This window comes from Ovis aries, chromosome 2, assembly GCF_016772045.2.
Source record: "Ovis aries strain OAR_USU_Benz2616 breed Rambouillet chromosome 2, ARS-UI_Ramb_v3.0, whole genome shotgun sequence".
Classification (NCBI taxonomy): domain Eukaryota; kingdom Metazoa; phylum Chordata; class Mammalia; order Artiodactyla; family Bovidae; genus Ovis; species Ovis aries.
In genome coordinates this window covers 110986247-110993435 of record NC_056055.1, presented here as the reverse complement: position 1 = coordinate 110993435, position 7189 = coordinate 110986247, and positions in this window count along the sequence as shown.

The window sequence follows — 7189 nt, the reverse complement described above, 5'->3', positions numbered from 1 at the left end:
TTCCCCATTTTCTCTGCCCCCAGCCCCTGGTAACCTGCTAGAGTCCAGCTCCAGCAGCCAGGGAATCAGCCTGAAGGGATGAGCGGTGTCAGTGGAGAATGATGTAGCCTCTGACTCGAGGTGCCATACTATGTATTTATTTCAAGCATCTGGTCTTCTTTTACAATTTGACAAAAGCATTAGGTCGAGGTTTGACATTTTCAGTTCCCCCTCACCCAGATTTATTGTCTCATTGTTGCCCTTCAAACAGAGTTCCTGCTTCAGCGATTCTCTCAGAATCATATTTACTTGTGATTACATTGTAACTCATGCTTATATCTGGGCCGCATACCACATTCCTCAGTTTATTTCTTATCTTTCTAAAGCCTGCTTCCCCCTAGTATCCTAAGCTCACTATGTCCTAAAAAGGCTTCTAACGATTGTTAATTATTCCTAAAGCCTAAACTCAGCAAACATCCTTTGCCATAAACATTTCCCTCACAAACAGGTCTCAGATAATAATCCTTCCCATGGCCTTAACCTGCAACCTATGTGCTCATCCTGGGACATTCTTTGTAAAAGTCCTTGAACAAATATCAATGGTTACTTTATAGATTATTTTCTGGGCACAACTGCAGAAGGCTTTGTGCTTTCTTATGCTTCTCTCAAGAACAATAAGCACCTTAACATTCTTTCCAGCCAACTCAACTGGAAAAAAAAAAAGAAAAAAAAGCAGTCAAAATCGCAAACCTAACACCTTCATCCCGAGACCGTGCCTACGGGATGAAGAGAGGGGGTTGGGGCCGTGCCTCCATTTTGTCAGTAATGCCTAACGCGGCTCCTGACTGTTTCTATGAGTTCTGCTTTCTCAGGTTTCACATTGGCGTATGCATGCTTGCTCAGCTATGTCTAACTCTTTGTACCCTATGGGCTGTAGCCCACCAGGCTCCTCTTTCCATGGGATTTCCCAAGCAATAATACTGGGGTAGGGTGCCATTTACTACTCCAGGGGATGTTCTTGACCCAGGGATCAAACCTGCATCTGTTGTGTCTCTTGCTTGGCAGGTGGATTCTTTGTCCACTGTACCACCTGGGAAGCTCACATGCAATTGAGATAATTTCAAATTTGTTTTACTCTGCCTGACTTATTTCACTCAGTGTAATGCCCTCAGGATCCACCTAGGTTGTCACAAATGGCAGGATTTCCTTCTTTTTCATAGCTGGATAATAATATCATTGTAAATAAATCTGTATTTATTCATCCATTGACACGAACTTAGGTTGTTTCTATATCTTGATGACTTTGAATAATGCTGCAGCGAACATAGAATGCTGATATCTCTTCCAGTCTGAACTTAATTTGCTTTGGGTATATATCCAGAAGTGGATTGTCGAATCATATAGTAGTTCTATTTAAAACATTTTGAGGAACCTCCATAGTATTTTCCATAATGGCTGCATCAATTTACATTCTCACCAACAGTATACAAGGGTTCTCTTTTCTCCACACCCTTACCAACACTTGTTATTTGTTGTGTTTTTGATAATTGACATTCTTACAGGTGTAAGGTTATTGGGGTTATGATTTGCATTTCCGTGATGATTAGTGATGCTGAGCATGTTTTCCCGTATGTGTTGGCCATCTGTATCTCTTTCAGGAAAATGTCTATTCTAGTCTTTTGCCCATTTTTAGTTGGCTTGTTCTTTTGTCCCTGAGTTGTATGAATTCCTCATGCTTTTTGGACATTAATCCCTTATCAGATTTATGGCTTGTAAATATTTTCTCCCATTCTGTAGGTTTCCTTTTAATTTGTTGATGGTTTCCTTTTCTGTGCAGGATCATTTTGTTGGTGTAGTTCCACTTGTTGATTTTTGGTTGTTGCTTGTGCTTTTGGTGTCATATCCAAAAAAAATGTTGCTAAGACCAAAGTCAAGGAAGATTTTTTTCCTTATGTTTCCTTTTAGGAGTTTTACAGTTTTAGGTCTTATAATCAGACCCTTACTCGATTTTGAGTTATTTTTTTGTGGGTGTTATAAGACAGGGGTCTAGCTTTATTCTTCTGTGTGTGACTATCCAGTTTTCCCAACATGTTTATTGAAGAGATAATTCTTTCCTCACTGAATATTTTTGTCTCCCTTGTCAAATATCGGTTGACTGTAAATACAGTAGTTTATTTGTAGTATAGTTTGAATTAGGAAGTGTGATGCCTCCAGCTTTGTTCTTCTTTCTCAAGAGTGCTTTGCCTTTTCACGGTCTTTTGTGGTTCCATGTGAATTTTAGCATTGCTTTTTTTCTATTTCTTTGGAAAATGCCATTGGAATTTTGATAGAGATTACATTGACTCTATGGATAGCTTTAGATAGTATGGACATTTTGACAATATTAATTTCCTGATCCATGAATGCAGGATATCTTTCCACTTAGTTGAAACTTCTTCAATTTCATTTTGTTTCAAAAATTTTTGCACTAATAGAAAATTCACAATGACTTTTTGACAATTGGTGTCTTCTTTATACCTAGGCTGTCTTTTTTGGGTGCATTTCAAATTGTTTTTCTACACTTCCTGGGGACACCTGGAAACAGCACCTCTGACTTCTGCACACGTGTGTAACATCCCTCTGTGTTTCATGACGTTGCTCAGTTATTCATTTCTCTTTATAGCTCCTCTGTTTATAATGACTCCACTGCAGGTATCTTCTCACATATGGGAGAGATGTAGGTGAGGTTCTTATGTTGGACCCTGAGCCTTTCAGGATGCTGAGAGTGAGCAGCTGCCAGCCCCATCAACCACAAGGGCTCCAGTGTTTGACCAGTGATGTGAGAGGTGATGTCCTGAGAGTCTTATATTCTCTGCACAGACTTGAGTTTGTTTTTTTTTTTTGCTTTTTAAGTTCCTGAAAACATTGACTGTTTGTGGAATATAAAAATAACTCATTGTCATAGTAGAAATACTGGAAAGGCTAAAAACTTTTAAAAAAGAAAATAAAAACTACTCAAGACTACATAGGGATAACCATTGTTAATATTTTCACATACTAATAAAAATTTCTTTCCAACTTTTTTTCTCTGGAAAAAGGTCTTCCACCCAAATTTTGAAGGTTTCTCTCCAAAAATCATTTTGTATATGGTTTTTAGTATTCATACAATTTTTTCCCACTTAATGTTATATCATGAGCATTTTAATAATATCATGAATTTCCCCTTGGAAACAGGAATTTCTTAATGGCTGCATAATACTTGAACATATAGATACACTGTAATTCATCAGAAATGCACTAATGGTGCAGAGATGAGCATTGCTGGGCTATATGAACTAATCACCATTGCCAATAACTAAAATACCCCACACCATCAGTTACTGGCATTGGTGATTATTTCATATAGCCCAGCAATGCTCATCTCTGCACCATTAGTGCATCTCTGATGAGTTTTTTTTTTAACGTGTTATTAGGCAAAATGTCAAATAGATACAATTAAGGGGAGAATATTTTATTACAGAAACTTTCTTTCCATCACTAGTTTTAACAATTAAAAACTCCTGGCCCTTCTGGTTTTATCTATACACTCTCTTACCCAGGTTGTGTTGAAGCAAATCCCAGACATCATTAAATATCAGTAGTTATCACTAAAACATAAGGTCAAAATTACTGCAACGCTACCATATCACACCAAAAAATTTATCTGTAGTTCCTCAATATGTGGTACTTCTTTTAGAGAGTAAGTCTTTAGAGGCGAATGATCACTGCTTGAACAATATGTCTCTGGACAAATATTACTTTTTAGGAAAGTTTTAAAACTTGTACTTCCATTTCAATATATGGAGATTTCTGTCTGGCCTCTAGAATCACACTGAGCTGCCGCATTACAGGATAATTCTTTACCATCCGAGCCACCAGAGAAGCCGGTATTATGTTGTTAAATAGGGAACAGTTTGAAGGGCAAATAATGGCCGGGCAGTAGAGGGCGTGGCTGAACACCCACTGTGCTCTGGAGTTGGCTGGAGTGAACTATCTGGGGGCGTGGCTCTGGGTTTCACACTCACTTTTACTTTACCTTTGATTGTGCAATGTCATCTTCAACAATAGCAATTATACTTGGGTTCACACACATTTTGTGCATTAACTTCATCTCTGCTTTTACTTAATTTTCTTTTGTCTTGATCATTTGTACTTTTTTATGTAGGTATTTAGTTAGAGATGTATTAGTTGCTAAGAAAGGAAAAACACAGGGTGAAGTTTTATCACCAAGTAGGAAATTCAACTAATCATTAAAATTGCTCCCAATTTTTGCCTATTTTAAATGATGATGTAATGAACATAGTCTGATGACATTCCTATCCCCCTGTTTTGATTTTAAGGAAGATTTCCTACAGGTGAGATTACGAGGTCAATGGGCATGACGCTTAATTTTGTCGGAGGTGGTGGGGCTCCGAATAACTTTTTCTGACCTGTTTTCCAAAATGTTTATATAATTTGCACTGCCTTCAACAGCTGTGAGCTGAGAAGCTTCCCTTCACCTTTGGAAGTATTGTTGCCATTTGGAAAAGAATTGTGTTTTTTGCTGAAAAACTAAATAACGATACCTGAAATTATTGGATTACTAACAGAGTGGAATAGTTTTCGTGTACATTTATTTATAAATTAATTTCATCTTGACTTCTGAAAAAATCTGAATGAATAGTAAAGAGAAATCTAGGCTGAAAATGTAGAGAGAAGAGATCAAAGGGAAACTCTAGGACTTCTGAGTTGTGTCTTGAATGGAGATGGACTCTGAGGATGAGAAATTGATGTGAAAGCTGTGAGAAACTTTGTGGGGTCTGGACAGGAGGCCTGGCACTCCCACTGTGGTGGAACTCACTGCATTTGCAGAATCTGGAGACTGGAGGGCTTCATGCAGGAGGGGACTGAGCACAGAGAAGCTGGTCCTGGGAAAGGCATGGGGTGAGAGTGCACTCTGGACCTCTGGGTCCTTCCCTGCGATGCTTAGATTGGGTCTGCAGTTTCCTGTTTGGGCCCTCGTCATAGTCTCTAATTTGCCCCTTGTTCCATCCATCATATACAACTAATTTCTTCTCAGCTGCTTCCAGGGTGGCATTTCTGAAGCATAAATGCATACATTGCGGAGTGGATCTGCTGACTTAAGGGTTTAGAACCTTCTGGACTCCACTGACAAGGAAATCTGTGAGCCAACACAAGCCTTCAGAAATTTATGTGGAAACATGTCTGCAGATTGATGGGCGGCTATAAACCATCTTCTCCCTAGAATTTACAGCTCACCTGAGACCTTCGGGTCAGGACCACGTAGTTATTTTCTGGAATGACAGTTTATTGCCTTGACAGAGGACTTTAACAACTATTTTGTACTGTAAATCTTTGCTAAGAATACTTTCACCTGTTTTACTACCTAAACGTGATTCAGAAAATGCAGAGGGTAAAAAGGCATTATTTGTTAACAATTTTAGTGTCCCGTTTTTAACCATCTAAGTATTTATTGGTGATACATTCTGTGTTTAGCACAGGGTTAAGAGTTTGAGAAATTTGTGGCAAACTAGATATAATATTGCCTTTATCCTTGTTGGAAAGACCAATGGTACGTATGATGAAATTAAAATATCATAGTTTAATAATATAATAAAATAATGTAATAATGATAAAAAAGAAATAATCATAATAATATAGCTAACACTGGACAATTACTGTATGCCACAAACTATGTTATACAGGTTTACATGAATTATTTTAACTGTCACACTTAATTTTTACAACCAGCTTATGAGGTACATAATTAAAGGCCAGATGTCATCTATTGAGACAGATGTGGTCAACGCCGAGTTTGATTAAGTCTACAGGAGGGAGAATCACTTCCAGAATTGTCATAAACGCCTTCAAGATGGGAGAGAATTTGAAACTCTCTCTGAAGGCTGGGTGGCGATCAGACAGATGAATATAAGCAGAAAGCATAGGTGAGGGTGCCCTGAGCAGATTCCCAGAGGTAAGGATCTCAGTTACTGTGAGCATTACAGGATGCAGAGGGTTTGCAGAAGGTGATGAAAGAAAACACATGAAGGTAAGCAGGCTGGGAGTAAGTAATGTGTGTGTATACCACTATGACTTGCAGGCAGGCTGGGCGCCTCACTTCTAAGAAATGGGCTTCCGAGCTTTTCCGCGTCCCCCCTTAGCCTTTTTCTAGAGTGCTGTGCTGTGGGATGGCTCTGGGCTAAGGTTCTGGCCGAGAATTTCCTTGCCATGTGGTCTCTGAAACATCAGAGGAGCTCTGTAGCAGACCTTTCTGAGGACTGTTACCTTGTTACCTGAAAACTATCCAGGTTCTGGGTCAGGATTTATGGTTTCAAACTTTCTTCCCAAGCCATGGCCATCATCATGGGTTGAGCTAGTTTATGTTTCATCTGTGATGCACCAGGCGTGGGGGTGTGGGCTCGGTATAGGCAAACCTCGGAGACACTGCTGGCTTGATTCCAGGCACCCTGATAATGTGAGGTTCCCTGATATGTCAGTCGGTAAAGAATCAGTCTGCAGTGCAGGAGACCCCAGTTCGATTGCTGGGTTGGGAAGATCCCCTGGAGAAGGGAAAGGGTACCCACTCCAGTATTCTGGCCTGGAGAATTCCAGGGACTGTATAGTCCATGGGGTCGCAAAGAGTTGGATATGACTGAGCAACTTTCACTTTCACTTTCACCACAATAAAGTGAGTATTGATAAAGTGAGTTACATGAACTTTTTGGTTTCCCAGTGCATATAAAAGTCACATTTACACTGTACTGTAGTTGGTTGAGTGTGCAATAACATTATGTCTAAAGAACAATGTATAGGCCTTAATCATGTGTTCTTGCTAAAGTATGTTAACCATCTTCTGAGCCTTCAGTAAGCCATAGTATAACATCAAAGGTCACTGATCACAGATACCATAACACATATACCAAGAATGAAAATTTTCGTATATTGTAAGAATTACCAAAATAAGACACAGAGACAGGAAGTTAGCAAATGCTGTTGGAAAAATGGCACTGATGGGACTTCCAGGTGGCGCAGTCTGCCTGTCAATGCAGGAGACACAGGACATGCTGGTCAAGAAGATCCTCTGCAGTAGGAAATGGTAACCCACTCCAGTATTCTTGCCTGGGAAGTCCCATGGACAGAGGAGCTTGGTAGGCTACAGTCCATGGGGTTGCAAAGAGCAGGCCTGACTGAA